Here is an 18,829-nt window from a genome sequence, read left to right as displayed (position 1 = left end):
AGTGAAATAACCACTAATGGTGAAAATCATAAAAAAATTAAAGTATCTATAAATGGTCCTAAGGGCATGTAATAAATGAAGAAACTAAATCTTAGTGAGAATAGCAAGAGTCTGTGGCAGCTGAGCACAGTTCCCCACATCCTACCGCCTCCTGCACAACAGCTCAGCAGATGGAAGCACCGCTCTGGGCTCTGGGCCCTGGGCCCTGGATGTGTGTTGCCAAGAAGATGGAGGCTTTCTTTTCCCCCAGCTCCCAACCAAGGTCAACCATGACTCAAAAGCTGCAGTACACCATGTTTCCAATGCCCCGTCATCTTGGCATTGTAGAAGCTGGGCTCCAGGTGAGTGCCTCTGAGAGTTCAAGGGATTGTAAGATGTGTGACGGGAGGCTTTACCCCACACAGGTCTAGAATACTGGAACTGGAGAATACCCAGGGCATGCCTAGGGTAGAGGCTGCATGCTGCAAGATGCAAGCAGAGAAAAGCAGAGGCTGCCACCACCCTGAACACCCCACGTCACTCTGAGAGAAGTGGGACACTGTCCCTGTTCCTAACTCAGAGATTTTGTGTAGGCATAGAGATAGACAAAAGAATAGAGAGTTCTCAAGCCCTTTCCAAAGGAATTGACTTCATTTTGAACAGAGTACAGAGTACAGGAAATTAAAATCTAAGGGCAGTATTAAAAACAGTGGAGATTTTGGTGGTAAGCAACTAGAAGGAGTTTGGTAGGTCAAAGAGTGCAGCAAGCTAGCTGTAGGCCAGCTAGTTCACCAGAGAAAACTAGCAAAAGATTCAGCTGAGAAGAGCAGTCCTAGAGTCAGAACAAGTCTCAAAGACTGGTCTCAAAAAACTAACCCCTAAAAGTGGGAACAAACCAAATATCTATTAGCTGATAAACAGAAAATAAAATATGTGTATTCTTAAAATGGGATATTTTGTGAAAGAAAAATGAAGTAATGATACATGTTACAACATGGATAAACGTTGAAGACATGATGCTAAATGAAAGAAGCGAGCAACAAAATATCATGTATTGTATGTTTCCATTTACATGAAATATCCAGAATAGACAACTCTTTAGAGACAGAAAGTGCCTATAGGACTGAGGGTGTTAGGGTTGTGGTGGAAGGACTGCTATGAGGTACAGGATTTCTGTTTGGGGTGATGAAAATATTCTAAAATTGATGTGGTGATTATTGTACAACTCTATGAATATACCAAAAACCACTGAACTGTATATTTTAAAGAAGTGAATTGCATGGTATGTGAATTGTATCTCAATAAAGCTGTTATGTATATATCATTTAAGTAGATATTTGGTGGTTCCCATTATCGCTGGGATGATTGGAGAAATAGGCTATGAAAGGATTGAGAAGAAAAGGTAGCCAGACTACTGGAACCACAGCTGGAATGAATTTATAACATCTGAGACTATTAAATGCCTGGCCACTGCAGTCTGCCCTGCCACTACCAGTTTTCCTTGGATATTATATTGCAAGGACTTCTGTCATTGGTACCACCATCAAAAGAGATTCTCCACTCTCTTTGTTGTTTGCCTCATTAGCTCCTATGTCAAAGCATTGAGATGGCTCATCTAATTGGTTAAGCTTACATTACATGCCTGACTGAGCATGAAGTGTAAATAGAAAGTCATCTGCTCTCTTGTATTAGGAGTGGGATTTGGGTCATTAGCAGGCAAGAGTCCTTCAAGCATAGGAAAAGAACTCAATGCTGGGCAGATTAAGATGACAAATATACAACAATAAATAAATATAAAATACAACGTAAATATATATAGTACTTATATAAATATATCCTAAAATGAAAATAACTAACACATATACTTCTTACCATGTGCAAGACAAGGTACCATTCCAAGAGCTTTACATATTTTAACTCACTTATTTTTTGCATCAACTATGTGAAGTAGGTACTTTTATCATACTTCATTGTTTTCCAGATGAGGACATTGAGACCCAGAGAGATAATGTAAACATTTCCATGATCACTTAGCTAGCAAGTAGCAGAGACAGGATTTGAAACCAGAGTGCCTCTGGAGACTAGGCTCTAACCACTGCTACGTGGAACTCCCTGCCTGTGAAAAACAAAGGTCTTTGGATTGAATTCAGCTCTCCTAGATGGACCATGACCATATTCAGAAACATGCTTTTTCTGCCAGGCATATCCATTGAAAAACAGTCAGATTAATTTAGCACTCTATTATTTTACTTCTTCGGGGTTCTTTTTGATGCTAGGGAAAGGAGTAGGTAGCAAAAGTGAGTACAATATAACCTTCACTCTTAACAAACTTACAGTAGAAATGGATTCATGCTAAATTAGTACATAAAACTTAATTAAGTAAGGTCTTTGCTTTCCAAAAGATGAAAACTGAAAACTCTGTTTCAAAATAAATATCAAGTGGAAGAACACTATATATAAAATAAAATAAAAATATAATGAGTTTGATTCAAGCTTGGGTTTTAAAATTTGAACCTATACTCATTTACTCCTTTCCCTGGTCCTCTAAGACAATTTCTGCAACACCTCTGAGGAAACCCTCAGCTCCCTGAATTTCAGGTTGAAAATCCTAAATTATGACAAATTCAGAAAGAAATGGAAAAACAAAGATTTATTGGACTTTCTAGGAAAAGAGATAGCACTGAGTTAAGGGGAATCCAAAAGCAATCTTTAAGGAGGATGGAATTTGAGCTAAGCCTTGACAGATGCAGATGGGTGGTAGTGATGAATTAGGAAGACGACTATTATGACCATAGATTCACAAACAGTGTTCAGGAAACAGTGGATGATCTAGTTTTGTTCAAACATAGGTCATATGCACAGGGCACTCAGAAGTTTGGTCAGATAGATTGACTCAATGTTATATAGACCATGAGCTGCCAATGGACAATAGGCTTACGATGGAAAGTAACAAGAAATCATTGTTTGTTAATTAGAGAGTGATATTATCAGAACTATGTTTTATGTTTTAGGATTTAATAGTCATGTGTGTGTGTGCTTGTTTTGTGTGTGTGATGGTTTCCAATGGTGGCAGAAAGGAGAAATAGAGACCGGTTAGAAGACTGTCTCAGAATACTGCTAATGAGACTTAGTTAAATGGGGAAGAAAGGAGAAATGTTTGCTGGATTGATGAATGGATGAAAAATTAACAAAAGAATGAATAAATGCATGATGTAGTACAGAGGCAGAATCCATATAATTGGATCAGTTTTGACAACACGAGAGAAAATTCGGATGTTGATGTCAAGAGTTTATTTAAAATGAAGATATCTAGGGTAATGCTCATATAATTAACAAATCAAGAAGATGAAAAAAGGAGTGACAGATTTGAGGTAGATATCATATATTTGTTTGATCTAGTCAGATAAGGTTATACTGGAGCATCTTTGTGCTGATGTCAAAAGTCGAAATTACAAATCTGAACTTTACGAGAGATTTCAGACTATAAAATCTGATAATATATACACAGAGAAAATAAATTAAACTGTAGGAATAGATTCAGAATATGATCAGAAGAAATTAAAAAGAGAGAGAAGTTCTGAAAAATGAGGACTTCTAGGGGATAAAAGTATGAAAAACATGAGAATAGTTAGATAGAAGACATGACTCAAGTTTGCAATGAGCCTAGAAGCCCTGAATGAGAATTTAAAGAATTGATTTTCAAAGTAGGTTAGAAAAGAGCACCAAATATTGCAGAAATTAAGGATTTTATAAAACAAGTGATCAACTCTGCTGAATAAAAAACATCATTTGGACTGTATAAAACCTTTGTCAAAGCACCCTTAGCAATAGGATATTGGAAAACAGAAGAATCCCTCCAGCTAGTTTTGAGACTTTTAGGCTTTGAAAACCTTACTTCATGATTAACCAAAGTGCATAATTTCTTCATTGAGTTTATGTTAGGTCACATGAAATAGGCCTAACGTTTTGGAATTATTCTGCGGTTTTGAACAAAATTAACATGAATATTTTTTGAAAGATATGCTTATAAAAATGTGCCATTTTCTGAAGACATTGAAGAGCAATGTTGAGGTTTTACTTCACATGTATGAGATCTTCCAGTTACTCAAATAGAATAGATGTCCAGTAAGTGTTTCTCAATAACATCCTAAATACGATGATGACCAGTGCCTCTTATGCTGACATGCTGAGTCATTCTATTTATTCTATTTCTTTTTGCTTGAAATAGCAATAATATGGTAAGTATTTTCTATTTAGATATTAGGCTTCATACTGTTCACACCATGTTTAAGGATCATGAAGAAAAACAAATCTGAACTAAAAATAAGCCACTACGTAAATTTTCTAGGGCAAAAGGAAGAAAAGACAAGTCTCTCTCTCTTTTTCTCTCTCACTCGCTCTCTCTCTCTCTCTCTCTCTCTCTCTCTCTCACACACACACACACACACACACACACACACACAAAAGCATAGCTAAGATTTTAAAATTTTGTTTAATAGTTTATTTTTAGTAGTGTGTAGATAAAGCTAATCTTCCAAGTCTACCATTAGGGTTTAGTTAATATATACAAACATGATTTACAAATTATAAAACACTCTAAAACCATTGTTCCACTAATCCTATTAAAATTTGTATAAGTCAACAAGAGAGTATTTCTTAATCCAACATAGTAGATCATGAAAGAGAAAGTAGCACTAATGATGATTTCAGTTGCTATAGTCCTTATAATTCTATTCATTTTGTCTTAGTTGTTGCTCACGTTCATCCCATGAAGAAGTAAACTTAGATGCTATTATTTTTCGAATTGTTTAAATGACAAAATTAATATCTACATGTAGTCATTTTCAAACATCACATAATTATCAAGATGGAAAATAACAAAAATATGCTGGATCATGTATCAGTATTTTGTGCCCCCGAAGTAACTTTTTCAAGGTCAGAAATCAAGTCACAAGGATTATACTTTGATCTTTTGCCCTTCACCACATTTAATATTTCTTGAATTCATATCTATGTCCAGATTTTTTTCTGTCAAAATCAATATGTTTTCAAAACAAAATTATTAAAACTGACTTTCAGACATTTTATTTAATTCAGTAAAGATTTACTGAAAGCTTAGAATGTTCAAGGTAGATGTTTAAGACATTGTGGTTAATTAAAAATCAATAGTGTATGTTTCCCCACTGCTATCTCCCCTCCTCCCATAATATCACAGGGATTCTTAAGTTAGTAAATAAGGTAAGTACTTATAAATTGTTAATAAGTCAGACTTGCATAAATAGTGTAATAAATATTCATACAAAGTGCTATAGGAGTGAGGGGGATAAAAATGAGAAATTTATGCTGATGGAAGTGATGCGGGAAGGTGTCTTGGATCAGATAGAATTCGATAATGGCATGGCAGGGAAGTAAATGTAGATAGGAAGATAAAGAATAGAGGATGTGGATGGCATTCTTCAATGGCCAAACTCAAGTGAAAACTTCAGGGATCTGAGAGTATACTCAGAAAATTCACCACAACATCTATCCATAGAATTGCCTAAGGTGTGTTGAGCAAAGAGCACCTTGAGAGAAATATTTTGAACACTCGTTATAGACACATGTATGTGAGGCAGTCACATCAAATAAGTAGGAGGGTACATTTGAAAAGAAAAAAAATCAAATTATATAGAGATGGTATAAATTAATAGCATGGATTGTACAACAAAATATTATGCTAACTAAAATAAACAGTTATGTAATTGCCTTGACACATAAACTTAATAAACTCTTCATCTCAGATCTGCCTCTTTTCTGCTAAAAATGAAAGGAGATTTTATCTGACATCACTGAAGCCTAATTTTAATAGGCATCATTGGAAAATACACAGCCATTTATCTTTTCTTAACCATGAGGCAAAACTACATCTTTTTGAAAAATTGTGCATAAATCAAAGAATATTGGGCAGCTGCATACCTGACAATTTAGAGAACTTGGAAGTATTTCAGGACCTTAGATAACCATGTCTAAATCAGGTCTTCTGATTTATCTTTGAAGATTTATTAATCAGAGGTATATTCCATTTTATGCAGATTTTATATTCTTTGTAATATTGCAGTTAGTCTCACAGAATTGAATTGTAGTTTTATAAAAGAATGATGCAGAAATTAGAATTTAATACCAAAGAATAAGAAAATTGTGTGCCTTTTAAATGTTATAATAAGTGCTCTGCATAAATAACAAATGGCTTCCATAATATTTGGATGTTCTATGCTGATATTTCCCAACTCTTTTCTTACTTAAAAAACAATGACTGCTTTTCCTAAAGTTCCCTTGTATCAGGTGGCTTCTCTGTCCAGTAACCAGTTTGGCTCTCCATTGCCCAACCACACTGAATCCTCTTTCTAACAATCAAAACCCTGTAAAATATGAACACATGTTTCCTAATTATTTTTTCCCTCTCTCAAGTCTTTATCATTCACATGATTTCAAATGAGATTATATTCCACACCACTTTCAGTATAGGTCAAGCCTACTTATGTATTTGGCCATCATGAACACCTAGTCCACTGATCTCTACTATCTGAAGTTCTCCTATTATTCAAGACCCACCTCTGTTTCACTAGGTCTTTTTAAGGAGATTATTAACTGACTACTAATTAAAGGCAGAGCACATTTAAATATTATCCTTGCCTTTAAGGATCTTATAGTTCAATCAGAGCAAATCAAAAGAAAACATAAGTAAGACTGTTAATACTTAGACTTCTCTGATGAAGGAATTCTGCGGCATGAACATGATGGCAAGTCAAAAGTTGTATGTATATGAGTAGCTATATTCCAGGAGGCAAAGGGTCTATTTTCAGGCAGGATGTTGGACACATAAACACTGAATGGCCTTCCCAGCTCTACCCCTAAGAGTACAGACTGTGCTGTAAAAAAAATTATTATTTGAAATACAAATGTAACTGGTATCCTGTATTTTTATTTTCTAAATCTGGCAACCCTATTGACAAATGAGTGACATTATATCAGAAATGAAATTTTTGACTCTACCATCACACTCTACCCAGATCAGGGTATCTCAGCCTTAATGTTATTAACATCTGGGGCCAGATAATTCTTTGTTGGGGGTTGGTTGTTCTATGCATTGTAGAGTAAATAGCAGTATTCCTAGCCTCTACCCACTAGATGCCAGTAGCATCCGGCCCATTGCGACAGCCAAAAAATGTCTCCAGATATTGCCTAATTTCCCCTGAGAGCAATTTTGTGTGTGTGTGTTTGTGTGTGAAACTATAAGTTTTCATGAAAAAATACTGAAAGTATGCCACAGTGTCTATATGTTCATCTGAAGAGTATAAGGATGGAGTTCTGAGAAAAGCGGGTCTTAACACCACAGAAAATAAATGTGCTCCTTAAATTTTTCAAAGGAAACATTTTTTTTTAAATGTTAAGCGTTAAATATAAGAGTTAAAGATAAACTGATTTAATGATCAGGATTATTCAGGCCAAATCTTTCTCTTTCAGTTAGATACTTGAAGCAAACAAACAAGATAAGTGACACACATGGAGCTGTTTAAAATAGTTGCACTTTATTCAGTATGTAACATAAGTTTCTAGCTAATCTACTTGCTGATACATTTGATTGTTAAGAGCAGACCACGAAAAAGCCTTCTGTTGTATGGTCCTGCTTGGAAAGCTATTGACTAGATACTCAGCACCAAAGCAGTTCGGGTGCAAAATATTTAGTCTGACAGAAGATACTTACAGATCATGAGATGCATGCCCTACACATTTCTACATTTGCACGTGGCCTACTGAGATGCAAATAGACTATGCTGTGGCTCGTTTTTCTTGTTTAAAGTCATGATAAAATTTCTGTGGTGAGCTAAGGTGCGATTTAAGATGATTGAAATAACAAGAATGCCTGCTGAGGTCTGTTTTAATTCAGTGAGAAAAACAGCTGTGGGATAAGGATAAATGATAGAGGCAAGGGATGAGATGCGGTTTGTTCCTATTTATGTTACTATCAAAGAAGAGGGTGTAAACTCCAGGAGAGATACTTCGTCTGTTTCCATCTTTGTTGTATTTCCCAAAAGAACTTAGAATGGCACCTGGCCCATAGAAGGTGCTCAATAATATATTTATTATGAATAAATTAATGGATGAATGAATGAATGAAGACAACAGATGGAGCTGACATATCTGATATCGTTAATTAGGCACCCTGTCCAATTAGAGATAGTACGTTGGCAGATTAGCAGCACCTTGCGTACACAGTTGTATTGATTAAAAGAGAAATAAAACTCTTAACATTACTATACTTAATAAGTGATTACACTCTTATCAGAATTAATATTATCATTCATTAAGACAGACTGTAGGGCTCTAATTTCAACCAGCCATGCTAAGTTTGGTTAAGTGGTATTCAGAATTTAGGTGTATGAATAGATAAGACATAAAATATCGCAGTCATTTACTGACAAATGATGAGCGACTTCCAGATGGAAAGAGAAAGAGAGAAAGGAAAAGAGAGAGAAAGAGAGAACTTGAGAACCTGATAAAGAAGTTATTTAGTTATTTGAGGGGAAAATTATGTGCTTCATATTAAATATTGCAAAAGAAAGCAGGAGCATATTTTGCCTTTAAATATGCCTGGACAGTGTTTTGGGTGTACTGCTCCTACTTTTCTAAAGTTGATAGGATTCTGGTAGTGCCGGGCAATTTTGCATAATACAGCAATTAGCTGTGCTCTAGCCTTAGATATTTTAAAGGAAAGTAATTTCTCAAATACTAATGTTAATGAGATTGATGAAACCGTTTTATCATTTTGAAAACATCTGTTGGGCCATGACTAATTGGAAAAAGAATAGTGATCAAAATTTTTGAAACATCTCCTTCATATTTTATTATAAAGAAGCAATTACCTTATGGAAGTATAAAATGCATATAGAACACAAGTATGGGTTTTTTTATTATTGAGATTTCAGTACAAATATTCAAAGACAAAAAATTAAATGTATATCATTGGTTTAAAAATCCTGCTTGCTGCTCCATTTTCCCCCTCACATCTAAATTAGAACAGACATTGCATATTTTCAATAGCAGAGGAGAGAATGTCTTCCTCCACAGGCACTAAATTTGTGTTTTTATTTTCAGCCCTGCACTGCAAGACATTAATATTACCAATCTGGCAGTATAGTATGAAATTGGGCAAATCTCCTAGTGGTGCCATCCTGTGATGGTCTCTTAAACTCTGAGCCTCAATTTCCTTATCTGTAAAATGGGAATAACAATGACTTCTAGGATTAAATGTAATGATGTTTACAAATGGTTTAGGACCATGTTTGGCACATAGTAATTGACAGGAAGCTACTGTTATGTGGTTTTCCAAACAATTTCAATCCAGATATCAAAATAATCTTTTGATTTTAAGTAAACACTTTCTGCTATTATGTAAATCTTTATGGTCTGATATATCAATGTGTTTCCTGTTTTTCTTTTTAAATTATGTGGTAATGCAAATATAAACTTAGATATATGTTGTACAAGGGATCAATGTTGCTGTTTGCTGAGCCCTAAATCCGTTCAAGTCAATACATTTAGTTCCAGACAACTAAGATTTATGGAGCAAGCATCAAATGCCAAGAATTATGCTCAGCACTGTATAGATAAAGATAAGCAAAATTCCAAAGAACTCACAGTCTTGGTTGTGAAATAGAAGCAATCATTTTACTTTAATACGCAGAGCAAACCTTAGCTTTTTCCTCCCGAGTATAAAACCTAGACCCTGGGCTTTACCTCTGTATATCAGAAAGGCATATTTGAGTGTGTGCTTGTGTGTGTGTGTGTGTGCGTGCGCACATGTGTGTACGCTTTCTTTTGTTTCTTTAATAATGGAAGCTGCCCTTTCAAAGATGAAAGTTATCTCTATTCCTAGAGCAACTGATGAAAACAGAGGCAGCTTTTAAAACATCAATTCTTTTCCATCCAACTATATATCAGCAAATGCATTCATTTAATCACCAAGTATTTATTGAGCACCTACCTACTTGACATTCTGATAAAGGCTGGGAGATACAAAGATACAAAGAAGTAAAACAGGAAAGACTCCACTCTTTCAGAGTTCAGACTCTACTGTATCTACAAATATACATCATATAAACATGCACACATATCAAATATATACATACATATAAAACAGGCCTTTCCTTCATCCCACAACTGAAAATTTTAACAAAAGAGAAGAAGAAAAGTAAAATGTTTGCACACACTCAGTGTATCTGTAAACTTCTCATGAGTAAGCATCCATTCATTTGTGTAATACGTATTTATTGTGCAGCTTGTATTTGCCAGACACTTTGCTGAGTACTGGTTACAAAGAGACAGAAAAGACCTTGTCCTTGGCTCAAGTTGATCTCAGGCTCTCACTCTAGGCGTAAACAATAACTGGTGAAGAACATTAAACCCTGGAGTTTGACACCCCTCCCCCATGTCCATCACCTCTCACTGACTTATTCTTATGTAACTTATTCTTATATAACTCTCAACTCTTGAGAGTCACTGATTTTGAAGCGGGAGCTAGACAACGGAAGTAAATAAATGCAATAAAATGCTAGAGGATTTATGAGAGAAACATTGTACAAAGTTCAACAGTATCACAAGTGTTGGCTTGAATAATTTAATCTTGCAGAAGGAAGGTATCTGATATACCTGGAATAAATGAATGGACCTTTGAAATAAAATTTGAAAGGTAAGTAAAATAGTCCAGCCTGTTTCCCTAGGCTATTGGTGGTGAAGAAGAGGCAGGCATTTAGAAAGTTGGAGTTATGCCGTCCGTCCGAGGTTAAAATAAAACATAGATGAAACAACATGGCACTTTCTGAGAACTTCAAGTGGTGTGGTGTGAGTAGAAAGTAGTTTTTAAAGAAAGTGGAGAAATAGACCTGAGCCTGATTTTACACACATGCGTGTGTGCACGTGTGCACGCGCACACACACACACACATTCATTCCATGGACTGAAGAGTGTGGGCTTTTTCTAATGTGGGATATTGAATTATTTCAAATTGGCAATAAAACAATTAAGCTTGCATTTTTGAAAGACTTCCATGGCAGCAACATGGAAGCTGCGTTACAGGGATGTAAAATTGCAAATCAAAACTGCAGATGACGATTTCAACAATCTTGTTGAGTCAGATCATAAAAATATCAAGGAGGGAAAACCCAAACATTCAAAAATTCAATTAGGGGCTTCCCTGGTGGCGCAGTGGTTGAGAGTCCGCCTGCCAATGCAGGGGACGCGGGTTCGTGCCCCGGTCCGGGAGGATCCCGCATGCCGCGGAGCGGCTGGGCCCGTGAGCCATGGCCGTTGAGTCTGCGCGTCCGGAGCCTGTGCTCCACGATGCGAGAGGCCACAACAGGGAGAGGCCCACATACCGCCAAAAAAAAAAAAAAAAAAAAAAAATTCAATTAGTTTTGTTAGACAAATGCAATACAGCAATAAAAAATATTTTGTTCTCTTAGATGGAAAAGTACACTTGATAGTCTTCTACACCAGATTTGACATTCAGTTGCTGAGGGCTTGCCATATAGAATCTGTGGAAACCAGTTCTCTGATTTCTTCCTTTGCCAATGTAAAGGCAGAATGTAAAAACTTTTGGCAAACATTCGTTTCAACCAAACTTTGCGTGTTAAACATCTCAGCTGAAAAATGTCTTGTTATGCTATATTTTTATTCACAGCTTTCTAAACAAAAGGTCAAATATTTTATTTTTAAGTTGTCACATAACAGCTGCAAAAAATTTTAAGTAACTGGCAACTTGTGCATAAAAGGTTGAGACTTAAAAGTATCTGCTTATACAAAGGCTAATAAATCTGTAAATTTTGTCTGAATGTGAATTTTGCTTACTTATCAAGATTCTTGGACTGTTAGTTTAATCCATAGGGTAGTAGAATTATTTAGGCTATTTTTCTTGCTATATTAAGAGTGTTGCTCAGACAAATACTAGTTCAGCATAAAGATAATGATTTCAAGGAATAAGTCCCAGAGAAAAATAAGTATGGATAGTAGAGAAAAAATGTTAAGTTTCTAGTGAGTGTGGAGAACATTTTAAAAATTTAACAATGCTTGGGCATGCTTAAGGTTATAAATTATAGAATCAGTCTTTAAAAGTGACTAAATATTTTAAAATTTATTCTGCTTTAATGATTATTAGAAATATTTAAAAACCATTTCTAATCTGGCATCAGTGTCTTGTAATCTATTCATGGGACTTGATAACTTTATCAAAGAGTAATTTAAATACATAAATGGAGCCCTTACCCTTAAAAAAATAAAAAGAAAAAATGTAGGTTTATATGAGATATCAAAAAAGGAATAGTAATCATTTTCCCCCCAGCTATTATCATGGTCAGTTGTTAATTAGTAAACTCATGGAAACCTGAACAGTCTTGCCTCTATCACCAAATATCTTACAATTCCTTTTCATATTTCAATGTTACCTCAATCTCTCTTAATACCATCTCTTTCACCAACATTGGAACTCATGATTTTTCTTAGTCTCCTTTACTGATTTTTTTTTTCCTCTTCTCACATTTTAAAAGTTCACAATTACATTAACTAACATTGCTTTCATAAATGTGTTCCCTGGTCAACGTTGCCAATTCAGTTCACAGAATCAGAAATTTTTGTCCAATTTTGGAATAAAATTTTCATCCATCTACAACTTAACCCCATTATGTAGTTGATGCCAGAATCCCATTCATACCAAAAACTCACTCAAAGAAGTCTTTGCTTATTTCTTGATCTCTAATTACAGTGAACTCAGGGTTTCCTTCAAAACAGTCAATTCCACCTTAGAATACTAATTTAGAAAGTTTTGCTTATATAGAAATATAGTTGTTTTTCCTAAATTTTATATAGTTTATTAGCTTACTTGGGCTGCCATAATGAAATACCACACACTGAGTGGCTTTCACAACAGAAATTTAGTATTCACATTTCTAAAGGCTGGAAGTCCAAGGTCAAGACACTGGCAAGGAAAGTTTCATTCTCGGGCTTCTTCTCTTGGATTGTAGGTGGTCACCATCTCACTGTGAGCTCACATGACCTCTTCTTTGTGTGTGCACAGGGAGAGAGAGAAAGAAAGAATGAGAGAGAATCCTGCTGTCGGGACGAGGGGAAGATGGTGGAAGAGTAAGACGCGGAAATCACCTTCCTCCCCACAGATACACCAGAAATACATCTACACGTGGAACAACTCCTATAGAACACCAACTGAACGCTGGCAGAAGACCTCAGACCTCTGAAAAGGCAAGAAAGTCCCCACATACCTGGGTAGGGCAAAAGAAAAAAGAATAAACAGAGACAAAAGAATAGGGACAGGACCTGCACCAGTGGGAGGGAGCTGTGAAGGAGGAAAGGTTTCTACACACTAGGAAGCCCCTCCGCAGGTGGAGACTGCGGGAGGCGGAGGGGGACGGAGCCGCGGGGGAGAGGGCAGCAACAGGGGTGCGGAGGGCAAAGCAGAGAGATTCCCGCACGGAGGATTGGCCCTCACCAGCCCGAGAGGCTTGTCTGCTCACCCGCCGGGGCGGGCGGGGCTGGGAGCTGAGGCTCGGCCTTAGGTAGGAGTGCAGGGAGAGGATTGGAGTTGGGGCGTGAACACAGCCTGCAGGGGGTTAGTGCACCACGGCTAGCCGGGAGGGAGTCCGGGGAAAAATCTGGAGCTGCCGAAGAGGCAAGAGACTTTTTCTTGCCTCTTTGTTTCCTGGTGCGCGAGGAGAGGGAATTAAGGGCGCTGCTTAAAGGAGCTCCAGAGACGGGTGCGGGCCGCGGCTAAAAGCACGGACCCCAGAGACGGGCATGAGACACTTAGGCTGCTGCTGCCGCCACCAAGAAGCCTGTGTGCGAGCACAGGTCACTCTCCACACCTCCCCTCCCGGGAGCCTGTGCAGCCCGCCACTGCCAGGGCCCTGTGATCCACAGACAACTTCCCCAGGAGAACGCACGGCGCGCCTCAGGCTGGTGCAACGTCCCGCCGGCCTCTGCCGCTGCAGGATTGCCCCGCATCTGTACCCCTCCCCCCAGCCTGAGTGAGCCAGAGTCCCCGATGCAGCTGCTCCTTAACCCCGTCCTGTCAGAGCGAAGAACAGACGCCCTCCAGTGACCTACACGCAGAGGCGGGGCCAAATCCAAAGCTGAGCCCCGGGAGCGGTGAGAACAAAGAAGAGAAAGGGAAATCTCTCCCAGCAGCCTCAGAAGCAGCGGATTAAAGCTTCACAAACAACTTGATGTACCCTGCATCTGTGGAATACATGAATAGACAACAAATCATCCCAGGTGGACTTTGAGAGCAAGATTTATGATTTTTTCCCTTTTCCTCTTTTTGCGAGTGTGTATGTGTATGCTTTTGTGTGAGATTTAGTCTGTATAACTATGTTTCCACCATTTGTCCTAGGGTTCTAACCATCCATTTTTTTAATAATTATTTTTTATTTTAGTAACTTTATTTTATCTTCTTTCTTATCTTCCTTCCCTCCTTCCTTCCTTCCCTCCTCCCTCCCAACCTCCTTCCTTCCTTCCTTCCTCTCTGTCTCTGTCTCTGTCTCTCTCTGTCTTTCTTTCTTTCTTCTCCCTTTTATTCTGAGCCATGTGGATGAAAGGCTCTTGGTGCTGCAGCCAGGAGTCAGTGCTGTGCCTCTGAGGTGGGAGAGCCAACTTCAGGACACTGGTCCACAAGAGACCTCCCAGCTCCACATAATATCAAATGGCAAAAATCTCCCAGAGATCTCTATCTCAACACCAGCACCCAGCTTCACTCAACGACCAGCAAGCTACAGTGCTGGACACCCTATGCCAAACAACTAGCAAGACAGGAACATAACCCCACCCATTAGCAGAGAGGCTGCCTAAAATCATAATAAGGCCACAGACACCCCAAAACACACCACCAGACGTGGACCTGCCCACCAGAAAGACAAGATCCAGCCTCTTCCACCAAAACACAGGCACTAGTCCCCTACACCAGGAAGCCAACACAACCCACTGAACCAACTTTAGCCACTGGGGACAGACACCAAAAACAACGGGAACTATGAACCTGCAGCCTGCAAAAAGGAGACCCCAAACACAGTATGATAAGCAAAATGAGAAGACAGAACAACACTCAGCAGATAAAGGAGCAAGATAAAAACCCACCAGGCATAACAAATGAAGAGGAAATAGGCAGTCTACCTGAAAAAGAATTCAGAATAATGATAGTAAAGATGATCCAAAATCTTGGAAATAGAATAGACAAAATGCAAGAAACATTTAACAAGGACCTAGAAGAACTAAAGATGAAACAAGCAATGATGAAAAACACAGTAAATGAAATTAAAAATACTCTAGATGGGATCAATAGCAGAATAACTGAGGCAGAAGAACGGATAAGTGACCTGGAAGATAAAATAGTGGAAATAACTACTGCAGAGCAGAATAAAGAAAAAAGAATGAAAAGAACTGAGGACAGTCTCAGAGACCTCTGGGAAAACATTAAACACACCAACATTCGAATTATAGGGGTTCCAGAAGAAGAAGAGAAAAAGAAAGGGACTGAGAAAATATTTGAAGAGATTATAGTTGAAAACTTCCCTAATATGGGAAAGGAAATAGTTAATCAAGTCCAGGAAGCACAGAGAGTCCCACACAGGATAAATCCAAGTGGAAATACGCCAAGACACATATTAATCAAACTGTCAAAAATTAAATACAAAGAAAACATATTAAAAGCAGCAAGGGAAAAACAACAAATAACACACAAGGGAATCCCCATAAGGTTAACAGCTGATCTTTCAGCAGAAACTCTGCAAGCCAGAAGGGACTGGCAGGACATATTTAAAGTGATGAAGGAGAAAAACCTGCAACCAAGATTACTCTACCCAGCAAGGAACTCATTCAGATTTGATGGAGAAATTAAAACCTTTACAGACAAGCAAAAGCTGAGGGAGTTGAGCACCACCAAACTAGCTTTACAACAAATGCTAAAAGAACTTCTCTAGGCAAGAAACACAAGAGAAGAAAAGGACCTACAGTAACAAATCCAAAACAATTAAGACAATGGGAATAGGAACATACATATCGATAATTACCTTAAATGTAAATGGACTAAATGCATCCACCAAAAGACACAGATTGGCTGAATGGATACAAAAACAAGACCCATATATAAGCTGTCTACAAGAGACCCACTTCAGACCTAGAGACACATACAGACTGAAAGTAAGGGGATGGAAAAAGATATTCCATGCAAATGGAAACCAAAAGAGAGCTGGAGTAGCAATTCTCGTATCAGACAAAATAGACCTTAAAGACTATTAGAAGAGACAACGAAGGACACAACATAATGATCAAGGGATCAATCCAAGAAGAAGATATAACAATTGTAAATATTTATGCACCCAACATAGGAGCATCTCAATACATAAGGCAAACGCTAACAGCCATAAAAGGGGAAATCGACAGTAACACATTCATAGTAGGGGACTTTAACACCCCACTTTCACCCATGGACAGATCATCCAAAATGAAAATAAATAAGGAAACACAAGCTTTAAATGATACATTAAACAAGATGGACTTAATTGATATTTATAGGACACTCCATCCAAAAACAACAGAATGCACATTTTTCTCAAGGGCTCATGGAACATTCTCCAGGATAGATCATATCCTGGGTCACAAATCAAGCCTTGGTAAATTTAAGAAAATTGAAATTGTATCAAGTACCTTTTCCGACCACAATGCCATGAGACTAGATATCAATTACAGGAAAAGATCTGTAAAAAATACAAACACATGGAGGCTAAACAATACACTATGTAATAATGAAGTGATCAGTGAAGAAATCAAAGAGGAAATTAAAAAATACCTAGAAACTAATGACAATGGAGACATGATGACCCAAAACCTATGGAATGCAGCAAAACCACTTCTAAGAGGGAAGTTTATAGCAATACAATCCTACATTAAGAAACAGGAAAAATCTCAAATAAACAACCTAACCTTGCACCTAAAGCAATTAGAGAAAGAAGAACAAAAAAACCCCAAAGTTAGCAGAAGGAAAGAAATCATAAAAATCAGATCAGAAATAAATGAAAAAGAAATGAAGGAAACGATAGCAAAGATCAATAAAACTAAAAGCTGGTTCTTTGAGAAGATAAACAAAATTGATAAAACATTAGCCAGACTCATCAAGAAAAAAAGGGAGAACACTCAAATCAATAGAATTAGAAATGAAAAAGGAGAGGTAACAACTGACATTGCAGAAATACAAAAGATCATGAGGGATTACTGCAAGAAACTCTATGCCAATAAAATGGAAAACATGGAAGAAATGACAAATTCTTAGAAATGCACAACCTGCCAAGACTGAATCAGGAAGAAATAGAAAATATGAACAGAGCAATCACAAGCACTGAAATTGAAACTGTGATTAAAAATATTCCAACAAACAAAAGCCCAGGACCAGATGGCTTCACAGGTGAATTCTATCAGACATTTAGAGAAGAGCTAACACCTAGCCTTCTCAAACTCTTCCAAAATATAGCAGAGGGAGGAACACTCCCAAACTCATTCTACAAGGCCACCATAACCTTGATACCAAAACCAGACAAGGATGTCACAAAGAAAGAAAACTACAGGCCAATATCACTGATGAACACAGATGCAAAAATCCTCAACAAAATACTAGCAAACAGAATCCAACAGCACATTAAAAGGATCATACACCATGATCAAGTGGGGTTTATCCCAGGAATGCAAGGATTCTTCAATATATGCAAATCAATCAACGTGATATACCATATTAACAAACTGAAGGAGAAAAACCATATGATCATCTTAATAGATGCAGAGAAAGCTTTTGACAAAATTCAACACCCATTTATGATAAAAACCCTGCAGAAAGTAGGCATAGAGGGAACTTTTCTCAACCTAATAAACGCCTTATATGACAAACCCACAGCCAACATCGTCCTCAATGGTGAAAAACTGAAAGCATTTCCACTAAGATCAGGAAAAAGACAAGGTTGTCCACTCTCACCACTCTTATTCAACATAGTTTTGGAAGTTTTAGCCACAGCAGTCAGAGAAGATAAGGAAATAAAAGGAATCCAAATCGGAAAAGAAGAAGTAAAGCTGTCACTGTTTGCAGATGACATGATACTATACATAGAGAATCTAGATGCTACCAGAAAACTACTAGAGCTAATCAATGAATTTGGTAAAGTAGCAGGATACAAAATTAATGCACAGAAATCTCTGGCATTCCTATATACTAATGACAAAAAATCTGAAATTGAAATTAAGAAAACACTCCCATTTACCACTGCAACAAAAAGAATAAAATATCTAGGAATAAACCTACCTACGGAGACAAAAGACCTGTATGCAGAAAACTATGACACTGATGAAAGAAATTAAAGATGATACAAATAGATGGAGACATATACCATGTTCTTGGATTGGAAGAATCAACATTGTGAAAATGACTCTACTACCCAAAGCAATCTACAAATTCAATGCAATCCCTATCAAACTACCACTGGCATTTTTCACAGAACTAGAGCAAAAAATTTCACAATTTGTATGGAAACACAAAAGACCCCGAATAGCCAAAGCAATCTTGAGAACGAAAAATGGTGCTGGAGGAATCAGGCTCCCTGACTTCAGACTCTACTACAAAGCTACAGTAATCAAGACAGTATGGTACTGGCACAAAAACAGAAAGATAGATCAATGGAATAGGATAGAAAGCCCAGAGATAAACCCACACACATATGGTCACCTTATCTTTGATAAAGGAGGCAGGAATGTACAGTGGAGAAAGGAC

The sequence above is a fragment of the Tursiops truncatus genome, chromosome 5, assembly GCF_011762595.2.
Source record: "Tursiops truncatus isolate mTurTru1 chromosome 5, mTurTru1.mat.Y, whole genome shotgun sequence".
Classification (NCBI taxonomy): Eukaryota; Metazoa; Chordata; class Mammalia; order Artiodactyla; family Delphinidae; genus Tursiops; species Tursiops truncatus.
Note: the sequence above shows the minus strand (reverse complement) of the source record.